The 10,906-nt window shown below is 31.4% G+C and overlaps 1 long non-coding RNA gene across 1 annotated transcript; it reads left to right on the top strand.

Annotated features, from left to right (window-relative positions):
* Window positions 1-9,281: 9,281 nt before the first annotated feature.
* Window positions 9,282-10,906, top strand: LOC140037270 (uncharacterized). The gene is made up of 3 exons (XR_011841191.1): window positions 9,282-9,391; window positions 9,501-9,546; window positions 10,461-10,906. It is a non-coding gene; the product is annotated as an uncharacterized lncRNA (long non-coding RNA).

Here is a 10,906-nt window from a genome sequence, read left to right on the forward strand (position 1 = left end):
CACCACACCCCCCAAAAAATGATGATCAAGTTGGCTAGCGTAACTGAAATTCGTCAACTGTGGTTTTAATCAAGTTGCTTGGTGCTTTCTTACCCCGTATAGGCATCAATCATAGCATACAAATTTCTTTTTGATATTTTACCAAACACCTTATATGCATTCCCAAATTAACCATGTTTCACATAAACGCCTACACACTACTATGTTTCACATAAAGGGTCTAAGATATTTCCCACATATTTTTCAACAAACTATTGACAATCAAATCAAATGAAAGATAAATAAATTAAAGCAATATAATCAAACGATTTTCAAGAAAACATGATGGTCTAACCTCTTGGCTGCTATTTTTCATCTACTCTCTTGCCAGCTACCACCACCGCAGCCCTAATCAAAATCTCAACCCTTTTGTTGGGTCTGCATATGCCAGCATCCAAAACCGATTGATCAGGAAGGAAAGAGGGAAAGTGTGGACTAAACAGGAAAATTTTGCGAGGAAAAAATTTCCATTCCATCATATTGTGAGGTGAGAAGAAAATAAGAAGAAGGCAAGCGACTTTAGAGAGATGTGATAACCCAAAATTGTTTCAGAAACCGGTGATTTTTTTAACTTAAGTATGTAAATTTTTTACTTTTAGTATTAGTAAGTTTAATTTTAAAAAAGCAAATTTTGTCAAATTATAAGTAAATTATATTACTCAAAGTGTAAATTTCTATTTCTTCTAAAACTTACTCTTTCAGGTATATACTTACTAATTTTAATTAAAAACTTACTAACGTTAATATTAATTATTTTAATACAATATTTAAAAAGACGCTAAAAAACTTGATTTGTCACTGAAGTTAATAGAAACCTACTTAGGTTTCCTTAATATTGTTACCATAACTATAAGCACTGTAGCATTAGTTTCCCAATTATCTGGAAGAGACTCTGAGTATACCAAATTTGGAAAGCATTACCTTCTTGCTGGAAGACACGGTAGTTGACGTCAGCATCAGTTGATACAATGATTGGCTGCCCAACTATACTCGTGCGAAAAATTGGCCCGTACCTGAAAATTCCCAAAAAAAAAAAGAAACAAAGAAAGGCTAGTTAAGATAAAACATTCTTAACTATTACTGCTGTAATATTGTTAAAATTTATATGTGATAGCTGGTTAAGAAGTGGTTAGATAATCACTGGATTATTGAGGTTGGTCCAATAATTAGGAGAGGGTATTAAAATTTTCTCTATAGTTTAACGCAATATTCAAATTCTGTATCTGATAGTTGAAAATGAGTAAGGTGCGAAGAAAAATAAGAGTCGAAAAAATAAAGGGTTAGACATACCTAGCCGCTCTTTTTTGTACGAATGGTGGAATATCATCTGATGCATAAGGGGTGAAGTACTGAATTGTTTCTCCTATAATTGGTAGTCCCATCGAACCTGGTGGTAATTCCCCGTTGCACTTGGGGTTTCTCCACGTATATGCCCAGTGGCTGAAAAGCACAATATTGAGAGCAATAATACCCGTCTATGAATAGATGGGTATGAATATCTTAAATTTTTGTATATGGATATAAATGGATTACCCAATAATACCCATTTAACCCATCAAATCCAATTAATCCATTTAGAATTCTCTTTCCCAACCCATTTTTTTTTTCAGAATTTTCATTTTGTCATGATATTAACTACTTTTGTTTCATTATTATTATTATTTGTTGATTTTATCTTATTATTTTATTTTCTCTTAGCTTGTTAACTTGTTCATTTTTCAGCATTACCAATTTATGATAAGTTTTAGTTTCTTTTCTTATCTTTCTAAAATGAAATTTTAAATTTATATATGAAAAAAAATGTTAGGGGTTCAAAATTTTTAGATTAACTTTTATAGTACTTAGTTCAAATTTTATATTCTTATTATTCAATTATTAAATAATATATAATTTTGTGACATAGAGTATAAATGGAAAAAAAATTGGCAATTAGGCTTATTGAGCATTATAAGTAAATATTTAAAACTAATGATGGGTACAAAGAGCGGTATAAATTAATAACTTAGTTTGTAAAAATGAATTTAAATAAGTTTATAAAAAATTAAAATAAATAGGTTATAAATGGGTAATTGGGTTATTCAATTCATTTTTTGACTTACCCATTTATACCCATCTAATTAAATGGATATAAATGAGTAGACTCACTTATATCCATTATCTATTTTATACAATTCAAACCCGTCCAAATCACTCATTTTGACATCTCTAATTAATAGACATATTACCTGATGACACAAATTTCACCTGCAATTTATAAAGAGTCAAAAGGAAAAATCGGCTGCGGTGGAAAGTCAATGTGAGGCCAATAGCGCTTGGTCACGGCGGCTAGAGAGGCCAAAAAAAAAAGTCTATCTACAAATTCAAGCCACGTGCAAGGTAGAAATCTCGTGAAATTACTAGAGTGCATTTGGATTGTTGAATTATTTTACATGATATTTTGCTTGAATCATAAATATATTTTTTAATTTATTTTTTAGTTAAGTATGTCGTATCATAAAAAATATTATAAGAATTATTTTAAATAATATTTTATTCAAATACACTCAGGGAAAGCTCTGCCATATTTTTTATAATAATGATTTTAAATCTCACTGCGGTGACTTTTGGTAACATGTCATAGATATCGTCTCAGCGACGCTTATCAAATTATATTGTCATAGTTCGAGAAGATTAGCAGAAAAAAAAAAGCGAGAGAGAGAGAGAGAGTCAGGAACCTGAATATCTTTATTCATTTTAGTCAAAGGGAAAACGTCTATGCTTTTTGGAAGCCAAATTTGACGCTCCTGGTTGAAATAGTGAAAGAATGGACTTCTGATTTGGTCTTTCTCTCTCCTCTTTACTAACAAAAGTCTTTTTTAATTTGTTTATCTATTGTTTGGGTAATTTAGTCATTACAATTTGCTGCTTTTTAGTTCACTTAGTTAGATCTTTTGATTATTGTAGTATGTTCTGAATTGTTACTCATATTTTTTTTTCTTTGAAGCAAAAATTTGAAAAATAGAATACACGAATTTCTACTCTCAGGAAAAGTCAAGCGAGAAAGAATGACGAAAAGAAACATATTACCATACCTGGATGATAGTGCTTCATTTCTTGAAATGGATGATCATTTGTGGTATTAAATAGATAATCAGTCCAAAAGAGTTTTCATAAAGTATATGCTGAGGAAAATCTAAGTGGTTGAGGAAAATCTAAGAAATAGACAAGTGAAGCCACAAAAATTGGTGAGAAAATATTCACAACAAAGAATAGACTTACATGCATGAATAAAATAACTTTGTCAAGGTACCTAAACATACAAGAATAGAATAAAACAATTTTACACGAGACGCTCTTCACGTTACGTGTCACAAGAATGAAAAATAAATAAAATTATACGAGTAGATGATAATTTACACACATTAAAGTCCAAACTCTCAAACGCTGGAAAATTAATTTCATCCCATGCAGGGACGAAATCTCAGGACATCCTACCAAAATATGCTTCTTTCTGTCTCTATTGAATGCTTCTTTCTGGTCAATTCATGCAAACCCTCTAGCTATTTGCAAGTTGGGACGACGTATTGCGTGACAATTTCAATGAGCAGTACACTATCAAATTCAACTTTCGCCTTCAGAAATTCAAACTCTGTAAAATTTTTCCCTTTTAGAAATGGAAATTTGTCATTTTATCAAAGACTTTGACAAAAACCCCAATAGCTTTGCAATAACTTTGACAAAAATACATAAATAAGGCAGGCTGCTCGAGTACGTAAATTACGACCAAACAAGAAGAAGGGTTATTGCACCAAAGAGGGCAGGCTGCAAAGAGTACGTAAATTAATTTAGAGTAATGATGTTTTATATATATATATATATATATATATATAAATTGAAAGATCTTGAATTCAGTATCTTTTATATACAATATTATCTATCTTACCATCTAACTCAACCATTCTCGAAGCGACAAAATAACATTTCTTTCTGTACAAAATACATATTAACCTAAGAGATTTTGTTTTAAGGATGAAGCTCAAACATTGATAAAGTAATAAAAGATTTTCTCTGTCATGATCACTTAAACTATGTGTGACAAATCCCGGGGTCATTATGATCTTGTATATTTCATTATTTGTCTGTTCTGAACATTTTTATAATCTCTTCTCGGTGCTGGCAGACTTCCACCCTTTCTTTTCATAGGTCCCTTTTCAATTAATTTTCAAGCGTCTCCGCAATGATTTGCATTTTTAATAGGGCAGGTGGCGCCCTGGACTGAATCAAAAGCATCAATTAAAGCCTAACTGCGAGATTGACTACCAAACAAATCAACTTTTGGTTTTGGTTTCTTAATTTGGATTGTGTTTGGATTGCATTTTTCTAGATTTTTTGTAGAAAAATTATTGTAGGAATTTGATATATGTGAGATAAAAAGATGATTGAAAAATGTGTTCACAAAAAGTATAGCAATTTTTCTTTGAAAAATGGCTGTCCAAACAAGATTGGCCAACAGGAATGCAAGTCTGGAAATGAGAAAGCATGTCACTTGGGCTCAATTTCACGTTCACATCAATAACCCTTCTTGTTAAAAATCAGATTCTGACGGATCAGATCTGCAATAATTCGAGATCATTTACGTCTCCATCCATTTTTTTGCCATTGTGTGATCCGTGTAGGTAGGATGTCCTGAGATTTCGTCCCTGCATAGGATGAAATTAATTTTCCAGCGTTTGAGAGTTTGGACTTTAATGTGTCGTTCCAAACTAGAAGCAAATCTCAAAGTGTGTACAGTTTAAAAGTAGGGGGATGTATATCTATAAAGTCAAAGTAAAATATTTATTAATTCAAATAAAATATCTATTATTACAAATCTCTATCCTGTATATTGTCATATATTTTAATATTATAATACTTTTTGTGATGTAATATGTGTAAGAAAAAATGTAGTTTAAAAGATAAAAATGTGATTAAAAACATATTTATAATGGTACTAAAATTTTTCTTATCCCATATCTAAACAAGCCCATTGTGTGCATGTTACCTTCAACTTTATTAGATTTTTTGAGTATTTTGAAAATGCATTGTTAAGTAATTGTCAATATCAACTAAATGAAAGAAAGACAAAAATAAGAAGTCCCATCTCCCACGTAATTGTCAATATCAACTAAATGAAAGAAGGAAGAATAAGAAGTGGAAACAAATAAGGTGGAAAGAAGTCCATCTGCCGTGTAATAGTTCGAATCATTTACAAAAAAAAATGAAAAAAAAGAAAAAAAAAGAAGAAGTTCTGACTGTTTCTTTCTCGTGTGGATAGTGAACTGTTTATTAGTTCATCACCTTACCACATTCTCATCAAATGCAGTGGATTTTTATTGCTTTAAAAATAACTCATTTTATCTACTCCTAAACTATACTATAAATAGACCTAAAAAAGGACATCAACAAATCCAAGATCGACTAAGATAGGAGATAAGTAAAGAAAAGAGAAGAAATTAAATCAATCATTAATTGATTTACCTAATTGGAAAAGCAATTTATGATAAATTACTCGCTATATATACACGTGCAATGCGTGTGCATTTTCCTAGTTTGATCACTATAAAGAATAAGGATTTGGCTCATCTCCACTAAATTCTATCTTCATTTTTCATAATACACATCTAGATGCATAACATGTGTTTTTATTTATTAACAAATCTTAAAATTAGTCAAACTTGAAATGATCTTGTCCCCTTTTAATAAATAAAGACACATGTGATTCATTCATATGTGCATTATAGGAAATGGAAAGATAATTTATTAGAGAAGAGCCAAATTATTTGTGAATATTATTTTAATAATAAAACACTAGAAAATTTGGTGGTCATTCAAGTTTTCAAGTCTCAAAAACTTGGAAAGTAAGATAAGAAGGTAAACTTGCAAATCATATATATACATATAATAAAGTCGTATTCTCATTCTTATCGATTCATGTTTTCTTTTTCTTACGTGGCTTAACGAGACGGCAAGTAGTTTTCTACGTGGCTTGCTCTTTTTTTGTTTGGATTTATATCAATTCTTATTTCCTATATTATATGATTAGTTTGATAAGATATATCAATTCTTAGTCGGATAAGAATTGTTAGTCCGATAAGATATATCAATCATACTAAGATATATCAATTCTTAGTCCGATAAGAATTGTTATCACTACAAGAAGTAGAAAAGTAACTAATTTCAATTAATAAATCATCTTTTCTTCAAAAAAATAGTTATTTGGACGATTGTGGTTTTATTTCCTATAACAATTCTTAATATTTTTTAATCAAATTTTCACCTCATATATATAAATTTTCATGGGTTTTGTTGTCTAGAATTTTTGTAATGAAATTGTTTTCAGCGAGCCAAAAGATTCTTTTTTTAAAAAATATGTTCATCTTCAGATGTAAGAATTTTATGGAAGTAAATGCTATTGTTGATTACGTCCCATGTTGTTCTTAAATTTTTAATAATCAATTGACTAAGATATTTCTTCACGAAATTTGTGTCTTTAACTATTATTACTGTTAGTTACTTTAGTTGAATTTTTTTTGTTATGTCTGACACTACAGTTAAATATTCATATTATAAGCATTTGGCCTATGCCTCTTGAGTGTGGCTAATTAAATCCTGCTTTCCTATCATGCAGTGATAATGGAAAATCAATAAATGCTAAGTTGCACGGACAAACCGAGGAGAATTTTCAAACAGAAGAAAAACAAAACAAGTTTCTGAAGAGTATAATATTATTTAATACTATTTACTGCACTTTTTATTTATTTTTAAGTTTTTGAATGTTATTTTTTCCATTTTTGAATTATTATTCACTGAATTAGATGTTCAAATTTATATTATAAGAATACTTTATATTACAATGCGCACATAGTAATATACTTAAGACAAGTTATAATAGATTATACATTAAATTTGTATTTTATATTGACATTTTCATAAAATTGACTAAATAGTTTATTTTTTTTCGACGATTCCCGTTCAACAAACAGGTACAAAACTAGTTTGAATATAAAATTGGCAAATTTAGCTAGAAAAAAAACACTTTAAAAGTACTTTTATCACCTAAAAGTACTCTTTTACCAAAAGTAATGCAACTCCAAATGGTGCCTAAATATCTAACGAAATTACCTCTTGATTGCAAAAATGGTAATTTTACTACCAAAAAAAAATGAAAGTTACCAATTCTTTTTTTTCTGAAGGAATTACCATTTCTTTCACTAATTTTACTACCAAAAAAAAGTGTCAGATACCATCTTAAACCATCTCCTCTTATTCAAAAAGAAAAATGGATAATTTCAAAAATTTCCCCGAGGTTTCTAACAATGTCACTAGACTCTCCTGAAGTTTTCAAGATTACACAAACCTCCCCTGAGGTTAAGGTTTTGTTAACAAAATTAGTTCAATTAGAAATAGTAATATTAAAAAGGTACTTGAAGGAGAGAGATGAAACTTTTATTTTATAAATACCCCTTATGCATGTATATAAGTTGTATTAGTAAAAAAAATAAAAATAATTAAAAGTTAGAAACAATTAATACATACATTTCACCACTTAAAAGTTCACATTTAATAAATTAGGCAATACAAATAAGCAACAAAACTACACTAATAATCATAAGATTCAAAACGACCTTCTTTCGTTTGTGATCATTAGAGTAGTTTTGTTGCTTATTTGTGTTTTCTAATTTATTAAATGTGAATTTTTTGAGCGGTGAAATATGTATATTGATTATTTCTAACTTTTAATTTATGGAACAAAAATTCCATCTCTCTCCTTAAAGTACTTTTTTAATGTTCCTTTTTTTAATTGGACTAATTTTGTCATCAAAACCTTAACCTCAGGGGAGGTTTGTGTAATTTTACAAATTTCAGGGAAGGCTAGTGAAATTATCAGAAAGTTCAAGGGAGGTTTCTCAAATTATCCCAAAGAAAAAACAAAAGAAAATCCTCCACGGCTGCTGCAGCCTGCGGCCATCTCCTCAACACTGCTCACCTAAATTGATGATCTTGCTTAATTTTCAATTCGCCTTCAAAGCCCCATCGCTCAAAGGGATTCCTTTTGCCCATTTAGGGATTCCATGACTTAGAAAGTTCAGCAAATTTCAGTTGAATTCTTAGTACTTTACCTTGATTTCTCTTTTCTCCCTTTCTGTTATGGTACAGAACCAGAGTCGCAGCAATATGAGAATGTTGCAAACTCAAAATATGGGTTAATCGCGGCAAACAATCAATGGAACAGTGAATTTGGAGATTAAAAGATGAACTCAACTTTCATTAATGAACTTCAATATTAGGTTACAAGAACAGAGAATACGAATTCAGTGAGGAAGGGGAAAGAAATTGAAGGAAAACTTGGGAGGAGGGAAACGAGATTGGTGGCCCAAATCTCTTACAATCAAAGCTGGAAAATAATGACAAAAGCTACTCTATACCGCAGACATGCCTGCTTATATCACTATCTGTGCTAACAAACTTTCAACTAAACCAATGAACTCTAAACACGTGTCCTTTCATAGCTACAAGTGGCAATGGTCCTCAGTTTCTGTTCGAAGCAGATGAAACCCAGCAAAGGCGTGGTTTGTGGGCACGCCTTCGATGACTCACTTATGCAAAACTTCACGCTTTCAGCTTCTGACATCACGACTTCTTCATTTCTGCTTCTTAGTTCATTTCTTCAGTTCCAGTCTAACCTTTTAGCTCCATCACAATTTCATGTTTGTTCAGGGTTCCGACGACTCTTTTGAAATTCACGAGGGCGGCAGCTTTGATTTCGATGGGCTTTGATTTTCTCCGGGGCGCTGTTATGATTCACGCTACAACCATAGTCAGTGCAAGTGTGATGGCACATCGACACTCTTGTTGTCTCCATGATTATCATCGGTATTGATCCTAAAGTTACAGTCTTCTTTGTTTTCCTTTTTCCGCCTTCATTTTGTGGCTTTCTTATTATTTTTAATGGGTTTCCATTTTTCAATTTCATCTAGGGTTTAAATTACTGATAAATTTTTTATTATTAAAAGAGTAGGTTGACTGGAATGAATCCATCATCTCATAAATAGTTCCTCTTCACATTTGGATGCCATACTATATGTAGTTTTCTTCTGGTATCAATCTAAATTTTTTGTTTTTGATTCTATTTGATCCACGTTTAACTACTTGCTGCTGAGAGTATGAAAATGCAATTTTAATTTAGAGGAATTTACTTTCATTTGGTGATGCAATGATTCTTAGGGATGTGCTATTGGTACATACAAAGATGTTGAAGGATCTGATGAAAATCTCTGCAAACCTTGTTCCCTTGACTGCCTTCCTAGTCATGCATTTTTTATCTATGTATGAGGTGATGTAATGCAATGAGCTTTAAGTTTCTTAGAAGTCCATTTCTCAATTATCTGCTTCATTATTGGACATGATAGATCTAACTTTATTTTGGGTATGATTTGCTACAGGGGATGTTACCAAATCAGTTTGTCCCTACAAATGTATATCCAAAAGGTACAGAATGCCCAACTGCTATACCTCTTTTGACGAGTTGATACATACACTTGAAGGTCCCTGGCCATTCTCACTCTTATCAGCATGTCTTGCACTCCTTCTAGCTCTAGTATTGAGCACTTTGAGGATCAAATTGATTGGGTTGGGATGTTCACATATCAATGTGAATTCAACTGAGCTCCAAAATCATCATCATTCTCCTTATCTTCTCACTTTATCTGACGTATGGTCTTCATTAACTTTTCGGTTCTAGGATGCATCTATGTAGTATTGCCAAATTGGCAATTTTTATTTTTACAGTAATTTATTTGCATAACATCTAGGTCTGTGGTGCCAGAGCCGAAGAAACTCAGAGCCATGTCCACATGATGTATTTTTATGGTCCCAATACTTTTAGATAACCGTATAATCTTCCCTATTTGCCTCCCAACGCAATTGTTGAGATTGTGTAAACATTCACATGTAATTTGAAGTTTTTGGGTAGTAGGCAAGGGTTTAGAAGAAAAAAACTTGTTCACCTTGGAACCTTATATGTAGGAGTTTAATTTATTAGTTCTTTTGTCATCTTTGATTACGAGACAATTTTGAATGCTGTACATATTTTTCCTTGCCATTTTAAAAGACTGTGCTTAAGTTCATGATTATTTAGTAACTTTTGAGTTTTACACCTGAAAGTTATTAGTCTTTCTTCTTATTCATTAATTTTTATTCCACAAAGATACATAAGTTAATCTTTGATCCATTTCACTGAGTCAGAATTTTGACTTCTTTTCCAATGAACTGTACTTGGTTGAGGCTCACTTAGCTTCAACTTTCTGGTCTGATACAGCGAGAATATGAGAGTTTTTCTAAACAAAATTTTACTTCATTTGCAAAATTTTCAAGGTTACTCATGTGCTAATGGTGATTAACAGCAGGTATGAAGGTGCTTTGAACAGATTTATAGACGAGATCAACTCCGTTGCAGCATATGAACGGTGGGAAGGGTCAGTGCATAGCACATGCTTGCTTAATCTTGTTCCTGGTCCCGGAAACAATGGCGTTGGAGTAATAAAGTTCACCATTGTCAGGAGTATGTTTAGTCTGAGTATGACCATTCTTGTATATGATCCTGCAGATCGCCAGCATTATACAAAGGAATGAAGGTTTGACTTTGTTGCTAAGAGTGAAACTCTTTGGCCCTGTGGAAATCTGATCAAAATTTTGTGGCTCAGGAATTTGCAGCCTAATACTTCTTTTATGCCCTGCAAGACAATGATGCTAGTATGAATTTGGTGTATTTAGTTCAATAGAGTATTTTCTTATGTTGATATGGCCTATTAATTCGGTGTATTGAATTAAAATAGCTTTAAAAAGTTTA

Source organism: Coffea arabica, chromosome 2e (genome assembly GCF_036785885.1).
Source record: "Coffea arabica cultivar ET-39 chromosome 2e, Coffea Arabica ET-39 HiFi, whole genome shotgun sequence".
Lineage (NCBI taxonomy): Eukaryota > Viridiplantae > Streptophyta > Magnoliopsida > Gentianales > Rubiaceae > Coffea > Coffea arabica.